The 17,227-nt window shown below is 47.8% G+C and overlaps 2 long non-coding RNA genes across 2 annotated transcripts; one reads left to right on the top strand and one right to left on the bottom strand.

The window, feature by feature from the left end:
- The first annotated feature begins 4,198 nt into the window (after nucleotides 1–4,198).
- On the top strand, nucleotides 4,199–4,880 carry LOC311227823. Its single transcript, XR_014619635.1, has 3 exons — nucleotides 4,199–4,318; nucleotides 4,448–4,596; nucleotides 4,742–4,880. It is a non-coding gene; the product is annotated as an uncharacterized lncRNA (long non-coding RNA).
- Nucleotides 4,593–5,429, bottom strand: LOC311227824. Its single transcript, XR_014619636.1, has 2 exons — nucleotides 5,289–5,429; nucleotides 4,593–5,063 (listed from the first exon to the last, which is right to left on the bottom strand). It is a non-coding gene; the product is annotated as an uncharacterized lncRNA (long non-coding RNA).
- Nucleotides 5,430–17,227: the final 11,798 nt, after the last annotated feature.

Below are 17,227 nucleotides of genomic sequence, written 5' to 3'. Positions count from 1 at the left end.
CCTTTCTCCTGCTTCAAGGGACTTCAGTTGCCAGACAGACAACCCAAAGATTCGTTCTGTTGGTACACAGCTTTCTATGAAAACACTTCGTTCGCATGTCAAGAGTCAAGGTAGGTTTGTAACTCAGTGTGATGTAATGTAATAATGTGTAATAATGTGACCCAGAATTGTTTAGATTGGCCCCCTTCACCCACCGCTTTCACCCAAAGCTGTAAAGGAATGTGGATTGTTTGTATAGTGTCCCCCCCCCCCCCACCTCCAATGTAAATTACCCAGTATGGTTGTCAATATACAGTATATATACAGTATATACAGTCAAATGTATATACTCCCTTTTCTTGACTCCTTCAGTATCACAAACAGTACTGTATTTGCAAATCAAATTTAGCTCTAGTGTGGTGACCCATGTTGGCGTTACACAGGTCACAATGCTAGCTCTAGTGGTGACCATGTTGTTGTTACACAGGTCACAATGCTAGCTCTAGTGTGGTGACCATGTTGGTGTTACACAGGTCACAATGCTAGCTCTAGTGTGGTGACCATGTTGGTGTTACACAGGTCACAATGCTAGCTCTAGTGTGGTGACCATGTTGCTGTTACACCAGGTCACAATGCTAGCTCTAGTGTGGTGACCATGTTGGTGTTACACCAGGTCACAATGCTAGCTCTAGTGTGGTGACCATGTTGGTGTTACACAGGTCACAATGCTAGCTCTAGTGTGGTGACCATGTTGCTGTTACACCAGGTCACAATGCTAGCTCTAGTGTGGTGACCATGTTGGTGTTACACCAGGTCACAATGCTAGCTCTAGTGTGGTGACCATGTTGGTGTTACACAGGTCACAATGCTAGCTCTAGTGTGGTGACCATGTTGCTGTTACACCAGGTCACAATGCTAGCTCTAGTGTGGTGACCATGTTGGTGTTACACCAGGTCACAATGCTAGCTCTAGTGTGGTGACCATGTTGGTGTTACACAGGTCACAATGCTAGCTCTAGTGTGGTGACCATGTTGGTGTTACACAGGTCACAATGCTAGCTCTAGTGTGGTGACCATGTTGCTGTTACACCAGGTCACAATGCTAGCTCTAGTGTGGTGACCATGTTGGTGTTACACCAGGTCACAATGCTAGCTCTAGTGTGGTGACCATGTTGGTGTTACACAGGTCACAATGCTAGCTCTAGTGTGGTGACCATGTTGCTGTTACACCAGGTCACAATGCTAGCTCTAGTGTGGTGACCATGTTGGTGTTACACCAGGTCACAATGCTAGCTCTAGTGTGGTGACCATGTTGGTGTTACACAGGTCACAATGCTAGCTCTAGTGTGGTGACCATGTTGCTGTTACACCAGGTCACAATGCTAGCTCTAGTGTGGTGACCATGTTGGTGTTACACCAGGTCACAATGCTAGCTCTAGTGTGGTGACCATGTTGGTGTTACACAGGTCACAATGCTAGCTCTAGTGTGGTGACCATGTTGCTGTTACACCAGGTCACAATGCTAGCTCTAGTGTGGTGACCATGTTGGTGTTACACAGGTCACAATGCTAGCTCTAGTGTGGTGACCATGTTGCTGTTACACCAGGTCACAATGCTAGCTCTAGTGTGGTGACCATGTTGGTGTTACACCAGGTCACAATGCTAGCTCTAGTGTGGTGACCATGTTGGTGTTACACAGGTCACAATGCTAGCTCTAGTGTGGTGACCATGTTGCTGTTACACCAGGTCACAATGCTAGCTCTAGTGTGGTGACCATGTTGGTGTTACACCAGGTCACAATGCTAGCTCTAGTGTGGTGACCATGTTGGTGTTACACAGGTCACAATGCTAGCTCTAGTGTGGTGACCATGTTGCTGTTACACCAGGTCACAATGCTAGCTCTAGTGTGGTGACCATGTTGGTGTTACACCAGGTCACAATGCTAGCTCTAGTGTGGTGACCATGTTGGTGTTACACAGGTCACAATGCTAGCTCTAGTGTGGTGACCATGTTGCTGTTACGCCAGAGCAGGTCACAATGTGTGAGTGTGTGAGTGAGTGAGTGAGTGAGCAAAGTTATCAATAAATCCCTTGTTTGACTAAACTATGTTTTGTAAATAGGTGTTCAGGCGAAAGTCGTGTCGCTCTCGGTGGGGACACAAAATACTGGATACTGGTCTAATCAACAGGGACCATCCACGTCAACACCTGTGAAGGGGTTTAGACCCAGTAAAAGACCACGACTGGAGTCTGATGACGATGACGATGGAGTGACCGACAGCTCGATCGATGTTCCAGAGCCGCCGCAGGATTCCACTTTCAACATTGACTCTTTGATTAGCGAGCCCTCGATTCTAGCGTAAGTTAGTTGTTACAAACATCTCCATGGCCCGTAAAAATACAAAAGCTATATAGTTGTGCCGTGTTATTTATTTGTGTTTTTCTCGAGCAGGGAACCGTCAAAACCAATCTATGAGGTCCAGAAATACATCGTTTACGAAGACAGTCTACTGGAATTATTTCAACAGTGTCCGGTGTGCAATGCTCAATGTCATATCACCAAAACTACGCGAGGGACCTTCTTGGCTGTCTCCCAAGTTTGCCCCGGTTGTAAATACAGTCGTAAATGGGCGAGTCAGCCTCTCATCGGCATCACACCAGCTGGAAATATTCAGCTTTCTGCAGCAGTATTTTTCACTGGCTCATCTTTCACCCAAATGGAGAAGGTATTTGATTTGATTGATTTGATTGACAAGTCAGATATACATTATGTTTTTGTTTGTGATTCACACGTGCATATTAACAAAGCGTTATTCATTTATTCTTTTAGGTCCTAAATGCGTTACACGTCTCCACAATAAAGTACAGAGCGTTTCGGGAACACGCCAAGAAGTTCTTGGAACCTGCTGTTCTAAGTTTGTGGACCAAGGACCAAGACGTTACCCTCGCCAGATTAAGCGAGAAAGAAAGCGTGATAATCGGCGGTGACATGCGAGCCGATAGTCCAGGTTAGAAAAAGCTCCCCAATGACAAATTCCTACTTTATGAATACATTTTTAATATTGCACTACATTGATTGAAATTGTTATTATTATTTTCAACAGGCCACAGTGCTAAGTACGGAAGTTACTCTGTGATGGAACTCGCCACCAATCATGTCATAGACGTCCAACTAATTCAGGTAATTAACAAGTCTGAAGAGACACTGCACCCTTCATTGTGCTCAAACGAACACAAAGCTCTCGGTCTTGAATCTTGAATCGCTGTAGCTGTGTGTGTGAGCGGGGTGTGAAGTGGTCTGGCTGGCTGTGTGTGTGAGCGGGGGTTAGGAAATGTTAATTGTGGAATTTTGAAAAGGCTATTCCCTTCCTTGTTCCAGAGCAATGAGGTGGGAGGCAGCTACCATATGGAACTGGAGGGCTTGAGGAGAAGCCTCGCTCTTCTGGACGCCAAATCCGTGACCTTGGACTGTATTGTCACAGACCGTCACCCGCAGATCCAAAAGTACCTGAGAGATCACGACATCAAACACTTCTACGATGTGTGGCACGTGGCCAAAGGTATGTCGAAAGGCATCCCACATTCAATTCCACCCCTCCTACCAACCCCCCCCCCCCCCCCCCCACCCACCCAACCAGTACTGTAATTGCAAATCTGGTATGTCAAAAAATGTAGATGTAGCAGTACTGTCTATCTGTATGTCATGTATGTCATACGACTGTTATGTAATGTTATGTTATGTTATGTAATTCAAGGTCTGTCTAAGAAGCTTGACAAAATTGCACAGGCGAAAGACTGCAAGGTCATAAAAAAGTGGCGCCTGCACATTTCAAACCACCTCTACTGGACAGCTGCCACGTCGAAGTCTGCCGATGAGAGGGTTGCTAGGTGGAAGTCATGTCTCAATCACATGATGAATGTACATGAACACGACGAAGAACCACTCTATCCGCGTTGTCTTCATGCTGACCGTGTATCAAGAGATAGTAGCAAGTGGGTTAAACCTGGTATGTCTGTCTGTCTTTCATCATGAATATATACTCAAAATATTTATTTATGTCCTCATTCTAGATTGGTGTGATTTTCAAATGTATACTTGCTTGAATAATTCTAATCTACTGTAATATACTCTAATGAAATATCTGAATGCAATTTCTTTTTTACTTTAGACTCAAAACCGGCCCACCAGCTCGAGAAGGTTTTGCTAAACACAAGGATCATCAAAGATGTCGCCAAATTGAGTCCACACCATCAAACGTCTTCATTGGAGTCCTATCACAGTGTGATTTTACGTTTTGCCCCAAAAAACGTGGTTTTTTCGTACATAGGAATGCTTTGCAGGTATTTTATATTGTGTACAAATGACTAATTATGGACTCCTGATTTGTCAAATAACTCATTATGTTGCATTAGATAACCTCAGATCAACTACAAATATATTGCTTGTGCTTATTGAAATTTTCCTTTCAGACTATACCTAGCTGCCATGCATTTCAATGAAAACTCAAATCGCCAGCAAGCCATAAACGCTTCTGGAGAGCCGGCGTACAAGATGAGTTTTCCAAAGGCCAAAAAAGGTGGACACACAATAAAACCAAGGAAAATCCCAGCGACATTCAGTAAGTAAAAATATCAACATTTATTATTGCACACACATGACCTATATAAATAGAAAAATATTTCCACTTACAGTGGAATACAATAAATTGAATAAATAATAACCTTTTTAACATGACAAAACAAATAACAATTTCTCATTTACAGACTATGTCAACCAGCTGATGGCGCTCCTGTTTGACTCCGTCGTTCGTGACCCCCAACAATATATCCAGGTGGTAGAGGCGATTGCCATCCCAGAACCTTTGTGCGCACAGTTCGACAGGCCTTCCATGGAAGAAGCGGTAGCCGGCTATGTGTCACGATTCAATCCTGTACCGGTCTGAAGCCAGTATAGACACCATCAACATCCGGAAATTCTGTGCGGATTCGAACCACGACACAGGATGGGATTACTACCCTCACTCTGCGGCCTAAGTAGCCGAAGCACCACGCGACAAAGCATCTGTACGCGATATATCTGAAACGGCTGAAGAAAATCAAGTATTATATTTATGCACAAATAAAATAAAAAAAAAAGCTGGGAAATAACCATTTGTCATGTCATGTCATTGGACAGTAGCAAGCATTGATTATATGTGATGTGCAATAAGGATTAGATTGTGTTTGCAAGAAAGATTAGTATAGTCTGAGAGATGCAAGATGGAGAAACACCTGTAAAAAAATATATAAATCTGTAATAAATATTATTTACTTATTGATTCCGCTTTCTGGTATCCGGCCAAAATCTGCCTTGTAGATATTAGTTGCCATTTGGATGGTATAGGGGTTGAAGCACACTGGATCCAATCCCGGATGATCAACCATGCACAGTAGTCCAGTTGGTTCCTGGTTAATTCGACGTCTGACCTATATATATAGAAAATTAAATCGTTAGCCATATGCATGGTTTTCAGTGCTACCAAGATGCAAGTTTGTGTTACTACTTTACCTGTGGAACTTCCATGCAGCATACATTCTCAGTCTCTGTTGGCATCCGTTCACAATTTCCGCACGTGCACCTAGTAGATTTGAGGGTGAATGAAATTATCAATCAATGGAGGCCAGAGAAAGACTTTCGTCTTGTTTACATCAGGGTCCCCCAATTTCAATCGTCAAGTACAGTTAGTGTCAGTCAGTACAATCAGTCACACTGTTCACAGAAGCAACAGTCAATCATCTTTATCTTTCAGTCACACTGTTCACAGAAGCAACAGTCAGTCATCTTTATCTTTCAGTCACACTGTTCACAGAAGCAACAGTCAATCATCTTTATCTTTCAGTCACACTGTTCACAGAAGCAACAGTCAATCATCTTTATCTTTCAGTCACACTGTTCACAGAAGCAACAGTCAGTCATCTTTATCTTTCAGTCACACTGTTCACAGAAGCAACAGTCAATCATCTTTATCTTTCAGTCACACTGTTCACAGAAGCAACAGTCAGTCATCTTTATCTTTCAGTCACACTGTTCACAGAAGCAACAGTCAATCATCTTTATCTTTCAGTCACACTGTTCACAGAAGCAACAGTCAGTCATCTTTATCTTTCAGTCACACTGTTCACAGAAGCAACAGTCAATCATCTTTATCTTTCAGTCACACTGTTCACAGAAGCAACAGTCTCCGAGCAGAGACTCTCATCGGGACAGAGTGTGTGTTTTCGACGGGCCGCGCGCGACAGAAGTACACAACTATTATATAACAGTAAGTAACTAATAGTGCAATTAATCAACTTACCAATCGGAAACGATGTAACGTAAGCCTCGATCGCTGTTGTTTGGGGGTTAGTGTCAGTACAATCTAACGTTAGTGAGTGTGTGTTTTCGACGGGCCGCGCGCGACAGAAGTACACAACTATTATATAACAGTAAGTAACTAATAGTGCAATTAATCAACTTACCAATCGGAAACGATGTAACGTAAGCCTCGATCGCTGTTGTTTGGGGGTTAGTGTCAGTACAATCTAACGTTAGTGAGTGTGTGTTTTCGACGGGCCGCGCGCGACAGAAGTACACAACTATTATATAACAGTAAGTAACTAATAGTGCAATTAATCAACTTACCAATCGGAAACGATGTAACGTAAGCCTCGATCGCTGTTGTTTGGGGGTTAGTGTCAGTACAATCTAACGTTAGTGAGTGTGTGTTTTCGACGGGCCGCGCGCGACAGAAGTACACAACTATTATATAACAGTAAGTAACTAATAGTGCAATTAATCAACTTACCAATCGGAAACGATGTAATGTAAGCCTCGCTGTAGCAAATCGCCTTCTTCTTCTTCTTCGGGATCAAACTGTGGGTCGCTCTCTGGATCCCAAACATAATGTACAGCCATGTTGTATTAGTTAGTAAAATCGGTATATGTTTTTGCGTGTCGAAATAAAAACCTGAAACCTAAGACCTCAGACCTCTACCTGGATGGAATGACGGGGAGATGGGCGGAGCTATTTGGTGGGTGGCTGTCACTCAAAGTGTGGGTGGAGCCAAGCCAAATAATAGCCTGATTTCATGAGGCTGAAAAATGCTGGTTTTGAGTACAAGATTAGAAATATAAAACAATGATTATTTTTGGAATAAAAATTACACATGTGTTACATAGACTCACAGGAAGTGTGTAAAGTTGCCCAAATAGTGCTAGGAATAGCACTGCATGACACCTTTAAAGGTCCGCCTCACCTCATGCTCTGTTACCCTGAACACTGAGTCTCCATCAGCAGCAGACCCCCCCCCCCCCCCCATTGCCGTGGCTTGTGGGCTGGTGTTGTTATTACCAGCATCAAACCTCGCATAGAAGGTATTGAGGTCATTTGCTAAGGAGATGTCACTGTTCAGTTTGAGGGAGGCGCCTTTGTAGTCTGTCATCGTTTTGAGCCCGTGCCACATAGCTCTAGAGTCAGCTTGTTCAAACTGGAGTTCAATTTTATCCCTGTTCCCCGGGTTCTATGTTCCCCGCTTTGATTGATTGATTGATTGATTGAACATTTTAGACCACCAGCCCTGATTCCAAACTCTAACCTTAACCAGTTCGAAAGAGGGCCTAAGCTTAACCGTTCGAAACAAGGCGGACATTAATAATTAATAAAATAATAAAAATGTATAAAATGTTCAATATATTAATCAATCAAAGCGGGGAACATAGAACCCGGGGAACATAGGGATGATCCCGAACACTGAGAGCACAGGCTGAACACTGAGAGCACAGGCTGAACACTGAGAGCAGGCTGAACACAGAGAGCTGGCTGAACACTGAGAGCACAGGCTGAACACTGAGAGCACAGGCTGAACACAGAGAGCAGGCTGAACACAGAGAGCAGGCTGAACACTGAGAGCACAGGCTGAACACTGAGAGCAGGCTGAACACAGAGAGCAGGCTGAACACTGAGAGCACAGGCTGAACACTGAGAGCACAGGCTGAACACTGAGAGCAGGCTGAACACAGAGAGCAGGCTGAACACTGAGAGCAGGCTGAACACTGAGAGCAGGCTGAACACTGAGAGCAGGCTGAACACAGAGAGCACAGGCTGAACACTGAGAGCAGGCTGAACACTGAGAGCAGGCTGAACACTGAGAGCAGGCTGAACACTGAGAGCAGGCTGAACACTGAGAGCACAGGCTGAACACTGAGAGCACAGGCTGAACACTGAGAGCAGGCTGAACACAGAGAGCACAGGCTGAACACAGAGAGCACAGGCTGAACACTGAGAGCAGGCTGAACACAGAGAGCAGGCTGAACACTGAGAGCAGGCTGAACACTGAGAGCAGGCTGAACACAGAGAGCAGGCTGAACACAGAGAGCACAGGCTGAACACTGAGAGCAGGCTGAACACTGAGAGCAGGCTGAACACAGAGAGCACAGGCTGAACACTGAGAGCACAGGCTGAACACTGAGAGCAGGCTGAACACTGAGAGCAGGCTGAACACAGAGAGCACAGGCTGAACACTAAGAGCACAGGCTGAACACAGAGAGCAGGCTGAACACAGAGAGCAGGCTGAACACAGAGAGCAGGCTGAACACAGAGAGCAGGCTGAACACTGAGAGCAGGCTGAACACTGAGAGCAGGCTGAACACTGAGAGCAGGCTGAACACAGAGCAGGCTGAACACAGAGAGCAGGCTGAACACAGAGAGCACAGGCTGAACACTGAGAGCAGGCTGAACACAGAGAGCAGGCTGAACACAGAGCAGGCTGAACACAGAGCACAGGCTGAACACAGAGAGCACAGGCTGAACACTGAGAGCACAGGCTGAACACTGAGAGCACAGGCTGAACACTGAGAGCACAGGCTGAACACAGAGAGCAGGCTGAACACAGAGAGCAGGCTGAACACTGAGAGCAGGCTGAACACAGAGAGCAGGCTGAACACTGAGAGCACAGGCTGAACACTGAGAGCACAGGCTGAACACTGAGAGCACAGGCTGAACACAGAGAGCAGGCTGAACACAGAGAGCAGGCTGAACACTGAGAGCAGGCTGAACACTGAGAGCACAGGCTGAACACTGAGAGCAGGCTGAACACAGAGAGCAGGCTGAACACTGAGAGCAGGCTGAACACTGAGAGCAGGCTGAACACTGAGAGCACAGGCTGAACACTGAGAGCAGGCTGAACACTGAGAGCAGGCTGAACACAGAGAGCAGGCTGAACACTGAGAGCAGGCTGAACACTGAGAGCAGGCTGAACACAGAGAGCACAGGCTGAACACTGAGAGCACAGGCTGAACACAGAGAGCACAGGCTGAACACTGAGAGCAGGCTGAACACTGAGAGCAGGCTGAACACTGAGAGCAGGCTGAACACTGAGAGCAGGCTGAACACAGAGAGCAGGCTGAACACTGAGAGCAGGCTGAACACTGAGAGCAGGCTGAACACAGAGAGCAGGCTGAACACAGAGAGCACAGGCTGAACACAGAGAGCACAGGCTGAACACTGAGAGCACAGGCTGAACACAGAGAGCAGGCTGAACACTGAGAGCAGGCTGAACACTGAGAGCACAGGCTGAACACTGAGAGCACAGGCTGAACACAGAGAGCAGGCTGAACACAGAGAGCAGGCTGAACACTGAGAGCAGGCTGGACACTGAGAACACAGGCTGAACACAGAGAGCAGGCTGAACACAGAGAGCAGGCTGAACACAGAGAGCAGGCTGAACACTGAGAGCAGGCTGGACACTGAGAACACAGGCTGAACACAGAGAGCAGGCTGAACACAGAGAGCAGGCTGAACACAGAGAGCACAGGCTGAACACAGAGAGCAGGCTGAACACAGAGAGCAGGCTGAACACTGAGAGCAGGCTGAACACTGAGAGCAGGCTGAACACTGAGAACACAGGCTGAACACAGAGAGCACAGGCTGAACACTGAGAGCAGGCTGAACACAGAGAGCAGGCTGAACACTGAGAGCAGGCTGAACACTGAGAGCACAGGCATAGGCCCTCTTTCGAAGTTGGTTAAGGTTAGAGTTTGGAATCAGGGCTGGTGGTCTGACTATCTATCGCTACCGGGGAACATAGACATGCTCCCGTGTAGAGGACTAAGCTAGGAGCGGCTGGGTAGTGTAGAGGAGTAAGCTAGCTGGGTAGTGTAGACTAGAGGACTAAGCTAGCTGGGTAGTCTAGAGGACTAAGCTAGCTGGGTAGTGTAGACTAGAGGACTAAGCTAGCTGGGTAGTGTAGAGGACTAAGCTAGCTGGGTAGTGTAGACTAGAGGACTAAGCTAGCTGGGTAGTCTAGAGGACTAAGCTAGCTGGGTAGTGTAGACTAGAGGACTAAGCTAGCTGGGTAGTGTAGAGGACTAAGCTAGCTGGGTAGTGTAGACTAGAGGACTAAGCTAGCTGGGTAGTGTAGAGGACTAAGCTAGCTGGGTAGTGTAGACTAGAGGACTAAGCTAGCTGGGTAGTGTAGAGGACTAAGCTAGCTGGGTAGTGTAGACTAGAGGACTAAGCTAGCTGGGTAGTGTAGAGGACTAAGCTAGCTGAGTAGTGTAGAGGACTAAGCTAGCTGGGTAGTGTAGAGGACTAAGCTAGGAGCGGCTGGGTAGTGTAGAGGACTAAGCTAGCTGGGTAGTGTAGAGGACTAAGCTAGCTGGGTAGTGTAGAGGACTAAGCTAGGAGCGGCTGGGTAGTGTAGACTAGAGAACTAAGCTAGCTGGGTAGTGTAGAGGACTAAGCTAGGAGCGGTTGGGTAGTGTAGACTAGAGGACTAAGCTAGCTGGGTAGTGTAGACTAGAGAACTAAGCTAGCTGGGTAGTGTAGAGGACTATGTTTCAATAACGAGATGAGACGGTGGTCTGGTGTAATTGACTATTCGTTGTTGTCATCAAGCAGCGCCATTGTACACTGGTCAACCTCCACATAACATTCACGTAACACATACATTTACCTAGGCTACCACTAGGTGGCAGTGAGATCCTGTAACATCTCCCTTTCTTTAATAACAGTTAAACAGAGACAGAGACCTACTGACTAGGCTCCACTACAAGAAACAACATAACATGTTCCATCTTAATTAATAACAAATAATAACCATCCTGCAACATTATAAGTTGTTGTATATGATCCCCCCTTTTTTTTCTTATTTTTTTTTCTTATACAACAATCCTTTAGCAAACAATAAAGACTACAGATCAAGTCTTTTAGGAGCCCGGATCTGCCGTCCGTAGCGTGACATCTCTGGGGGCTTTGCTGGGGTGGTTATCGGATGAACAGGTGGGCTGTCTGCCTGCCTGGGTGGGGTAGCGCATGCCTCGTTACCACCCAGCTCTTCGACCAGTATCTCTGGTCCCGCCTGGCTCAAGGGGGGCCCATTCCTCAGCAAGCTGCTCTCCACACGGTATTCCGTGTTCTGTGGTGTGGTTGGCTCTGCCACACGAAGATCAACTCTGTTTCGGCGGTATAGTGATCCCTGCACCTCGACCAGGTAAGACCGTGGGGCAACCTTCTGCACGCAGGATCCCCGTCTCCAGATGCCTGTTCGGTCACCAGGCAACGGCTTCATCCGCACTGCTTGACCTACCATGAGCTCTGGTAAATCCTTTGCTGAGCTGTCATAGCTTGCTTTGGAGACCTGCCTCCTGTGACGCAGCTTGTCCAACACCCCCGTCACCACACATGGTTCCAACAGCCTGTTGGCCACCGGTAGCGCCGTCTTCAGACGCCTCGACATTAGGCGCTGCGCTGGACTGCTGTCCATGCCTTCCGTTGGCGTGTTGCACCACTGCAGGATCGCTTTCCAGGCGTCGCCACCTTCTCTGTGCGCTTTTCTGCATAAGTTCTTTGCTATCTTTACTGCGGCTTCAGCTTTCCCATTGGCCTTGGGATGACGTGGAGATGAGGTGATGTGTTCAAACTCCCACTCTGCTGCAAACCGCTTGAACTGGTGACAAGAAAACTGAGGGCCGTTGTCAGAGATGACCCGATCAGGCTGACCGTGGCGAGCGAACTGGGCTTTGAAGCGTTTGATTGTGGTCTCGGCTGAAAGATCAGGGAGTAGATCGATTTCCCAGAAGTCCGAGTGATGATCGACTATCAGGAGAAAGTCTTTGCCATTATGTTGGAAGAGGTCCGTGCTTACAATCTGCCAGGGGCGTGTTGGCAGCTCGTGGGACATCTCGTTACAGACTGTGCACTTTCCCACAAAGTCTATGATGTCAGCTCGCATCCCTGGCCAGTACAGCGTGTCACGTGCTTGCCTGTAGCAGGCCTCGCCCCCTATGTGGCTTGAGTGAACCCGTGCCAACATCTCGGGACGCAGCACTTTGGGGATAACAACCCTGTCGCCTTTGAACAGCACTCCATTTTGAACACTAAGCTCCTCCTTGTAAGCCCAATATTCTCTCACCTCTATTGCAGCCTCTTCTTTGAAGTCAGGCCAGCCCCTCAATGTCACTGATTTCACTGCCCGGAGCTGTTCATCTTTCTCTGTGTGCTGTCGGATTTGTATGAGTCTCTTGTCTGTGACATTGAGATAGTCGGCCTGGTTGATGTGCTCTACATCCATCTGTTCTGCTCCCAGACTGCAGACTGTGTGCACACCGTGCCTGGAGCTTGTGGGTGTGTCTGACACTGTGGCTCTGCTAAGCGTGTCACTCACATACATCTCCGGCCCGGGCTTGTACACAACCGTGAGAGTGTAGCTCTGTAGTGCCAGCAGCATGCTCTGCAGGCGCTTCGGGGCATTCAGTAGGGGCTTGCTGAATATGGCGACGAGGGGCTTGTGGTCAGTCTCTGCTGTGATGTTGTTGCGCCCATACAGGTACTGATGAAAGCGTTGGCACGCGAACACAATGCTGAGACATTCCTTCTCGATTTGGGCATAATTCTGCTCCGTCGGTGTGAGCGCTCTTGAGGCGAATGCAACAGGCTGGCCCTCCTGCAGCAGGACACAGCCCAGGCCATGCTGACTCGAGTCACTCTGGATTGTCACCGCCTTCGTCACGTCGTAGTAACGCAGCACAGGTGCTGTAGTCACCAGCTGTTTCACTTCCTGCACTGCCGCGTCATGTTTTGGGAGCCAGTGCCACACTGCGTCCTTAACCAGGAGCCTCCTCAGTGGCTCGCAGACCTCTGAAAGGCGTGGCAGAAACTTGGCCAGGTACGTGACGAAGCCAACGAACCGCTGCACGGCCTTCATGTCGGTTGGGGGGGGCATGTCTCTGACTGCCTTCACTTTCTCCGGATCAGCTTTCAATCCTTTTGATGACAGGATGTGCCCGTGAAAATGAACCTCTGCCACTTTGAACTGGAGCTTTTTCATGCCAAGCCGCAGCTTGACCTGTCTGCATCTGTCCATGAGAGCCAGCAGCTTGGCGTCATGGTCTCGTCCTGCCTCTTCGTCTGTCTCTCCACAGCCCACGATTAGGATGTCGTCTGCTATGGGCTCCACCCCGCTGAGTCCCAGCAGGAGCTCGTGTTGTTTCCGTTGGTACACCTCCAGTGCCACCGAGACGCCGAAGGGGAGTTTCAACCACCGCTTGCGACCCCAGGGTGTCCAAAACGTGGTCATGTAGCCTGCACTGGAGGAAAGCGTCCCTCGCATCCACCAGGGTGAAGACCCTAGCCTTGGGGAGCTTGTAGAGTATGTCTTCCAGAGTGGGCATGATATAGTGTGACCGCCGCAGAGCCTGGTTGAGATGCTTTGGATCTATGCAAATCCGCAGCTTGTCTGGTGTTTTGATGATAACCATGTTGCTGATCCAGTCAGTTGGCTCTGTGACTGGAATGAGGTGGCCCTCCGCCTCGTATTTATCGAGCTGAGCCTTTACTGGCGACCGGGACGTTGCGGGGAGCACACTGGACTGGCTGAACTGCTGCATCTAGCTGAAAGTGCACCACCCCTGGAATGGATTCTACTGGCGCAGTGAAGACATCCTGGTATTTTTTAATGAGAGCGTCTCTTTTCAGTGGTACCGCCTGGGTGCTGTCCACAACATTCAGGTCTGCCGGGACGGTGAACTGCATAAGTCCGAGGCGCTCACATGTGGATCCCGAAAGCAAAGGCTGCTGACCGGTTTCGACTATTTCGAAGTCTAAAGTGTGCCTGCGGTCACTCACAACACACTCTGTCACGAACAGTCCCATCGAGGTCATCAACTGACCCGAGTAGAGCTTGAGCTTGGTGCTGCTTGGTGTGAGTTTGACTCTGGCTGCGATTCGCATCTTGTCTTTCAGACTCATAACATCACACGTGGCTCCCGAGTCTAGCTGGCATTTCTGCTTAATGCCATTCAGATGGAGAGCGACGTACCACTTTTTTCCTTTTGCTCCTACGGCCCCGATGCATTCGGTTGAGAAAAGATCATCTTCAGTACCATCCATCTCTTGGACTAGCATTGGATTTTCCATGGCGTGAACATGTGCCTCTGTTCCCCTGGTTTTGATGCACACCCGTGCAAAGTGGTTAGTTGTACCACATGCCTTGCACACTTTGCCATAAGCAGGGCATTGCTCTCTTCCCCTCCCATGTGATATACCACAGTATTTACAAGTGGATGCACTGTCTGTGGCTGGGGTGTATCTTTTCTGATACTTTCCTGTGACCTGAGGGGATTTTTTTGATGTCGGTCTGAAAGTTGCATTAACGCTGTCCGTATGTGGCCTCTCTTGTTGTTCCATGGACCTCAGTGTCATGTCCATCAGCTCTGCAGCACGGCATGTTTCTATGGCTGTAGCTAGCGTCAGACCCCTCTCTCTCAACAGGCGTCTACGCGTGCCCTCATTGGCGATGCCAAGTACTATTTTGTCCCTTATTAGCTCATCCCTGAGAGCCCCATAGTCACATGTTGCAGCCTTTTCCCTCAAACGGGTAATAAAAGTGTCCATGTACTCACCCTCCTCTTGTTTGCAAGAGCCAAAAACGTATCGCTCATATATTACGTTTTTTGCCGGTTTAAAATAGCCCTCTAACGCATCCAGAATGTTTTTTACATTGGTCCGCTGCTCATTCGTCAATTCCAGGTTGTGCTTGTATACATGTCGGCATTCTGTGCCCATTAAACTCCTCAGAGTAGCTGCTTGGACAGCGTCCGGTGCATCTCCCAGTTCCACTGCTAAACTGTAATCTTCAAATTCAGCCCTGAAGATGTCCCAGTTTGTGCTCCAGTCTCCGCTGAGCTTCATTGGAGTGGGAGCAGGAATGGTGTTGTGATAAGCCATGGCTACAATTCCTCCGTAACGTCAGTTAGCCGAGCTACTAACTAAAGCGCCTCTGCACTCACAGTCACATCTGTGTTGGGATTCTGTCCATTAGCTGTCAATCTTGCAGCTTTTATTCACAGCTAAACCACTTCTGACACCATGTTTCAATAACGAGATGAGACGGTGGTCTGGTGGGGAGCATGTCTATGTTCCCCGGGTCCTATGTTCCCCGGGTTCTATGTTCCCCGCTTTGATTGATTGATAGATTGAACATTTTAGACCACCAGCCCTGATTCCAAACTCTAACCTTAACCAGTTCGAACGAGGGCCTAAGCTTAACCGTTCGAAACAAGGCGGACATTAATAATTAATAAATAAATAAAAATTTATAAAATTTTCAATCTATTAATTAATCAAAGCGGGGAACATAGAACCCGGGGAACATAGGACCCGGGGAACATAGGGATGATCCCGTCTAGTGTAATTGACTATTCGTTGTTGTCATCAAGCAGCGCCATTGTACACTGGTCAACCTCCACATAACATTCACGTAACACATACATTTACCTAGGCTACCACTAGGTGGCAGTGAGATCCTGTAACAGACTAAGCTAGCTGGGTAGTGTAGAGGACTAAGCTAGCTGGGTAGTGTAGAGGACTAAGCTAGCTGGGTAGTGTAGACTAGAGAACTAAGCTAGCTGGGTAGTGTAGAGGACTAAGCTAGCTGGGTAGTGTAGAGGACTAAGCTAGCTGGGTAGTGTAGAGGACTAAGGCTGGGTAGTGTAGAGGTCTAAGCTAGCTGGGTAGTGTAGAGGACTAAGGCTGGGTAGTGTAGAGGTCTAAGCTAGCTGGGTAGTGTAGAGGACTAAGCTAGCTGGGTAGTGTAGAGGACTAAGCTAGCTGGGTAGTGTAGACTAGAGAACTAAGCTAGCTGGGTAGTGTAGAGGACTAAGCTAGCTGGGTAGTGTAGAGGACTAAGCTAGCTGGGTAGTGTAGAGGACTAAGGCTGGGTAGTGTAGAGGTCTAAGCTAGCTGGGTAGTGTAGAGGACTAAGGCTGGGTAGTGTAGAGGTCTAAGCTAGCTGGGTAGTGTAGAGGACTAAGGCTGGGTAGTGTAGAGGTCTAAGCTAGCTGGGTAGTGTAGAGGACTAAGGCTGGGTAGTGTAGAGGACTAAGCTAGCTGGGTAGATCCTTAAGAACTTCTACTCATGCACAATAGAGAGCATCCTGACTGGTAACATCACCTCCTGGTTTGGGAATAGCACCGCAGCAGACTGCAGAGAGTGGCTTGATCAGCCGAACGCACAATTGGAGGTGGGCTTCCCACTCTCCAGGACATTTATACTGTACCAAGCGTTGCAGGGCCAAGGCTAAGAGAATAACCAACGACTCTAGTCACCCAAACAACTGCCTCTTTGCACTGCTGCAGAAAGGCAAGCGCTACCGGAGTCTCATGGCCAGTACAGAGAGACTCAGAAGGAGCTTCTATCCCCAGGCCATCAGGATGCTCAATGACTATACACCATCAACCCATCCATCTACACTCATTGGATACACATCCACATGCACACACTCATATTAAACAAACACTCAACTTAACACTCACTTTACATTATATTTATCTATTTATTAAAGAGCGACAGTGGCTCGGGAGGTAGAGCAGTCGTCTGGCAATCCGGAGGTTCCCAGTTCGATTCCCACTCCTCCCGGGCAGCGTGTCGATGTGTCCTTGAGCAAGACACTTAACCCCTAATTGCTCCAGATGAGCAGGTTGGCACCTTGCATGGTTGCCTCCGCCGTCTGTGAGTGAATGAGTGAGTGAATGGGTAAAATGTGAGTAACAAATTGTAAAGCGCTTTGGATAAAAGTGCTATATAAAAAGCAGCCATTTACATATAACGTACATCATACATGTACTTTACAGTTTTAATAATTGAATACTTTTTTTTCAAGTACCACCAGCAGGGGGCCCAAGTACCACTGGTGGTACATGTACCACAGGCTGAGAACCACTGGAGTAGACGACA

The sequence above is a fragment of the Notolepis coatsorum genome, assembly GCF_963971535.1.
Source record: "Notolepis coatsorum genome assembly, chromosome: 4".
NCBI lineage: Eukaryota > Metazoa > Chordata > Actinopteri > Aulopiformes > Paralepididae > Notolepis > Notolepis coatsorum.
Note: the sequence above shows the minus strand (reverse complement) of the source record. Positions and strands in the feature narration are given on the sequence as shown.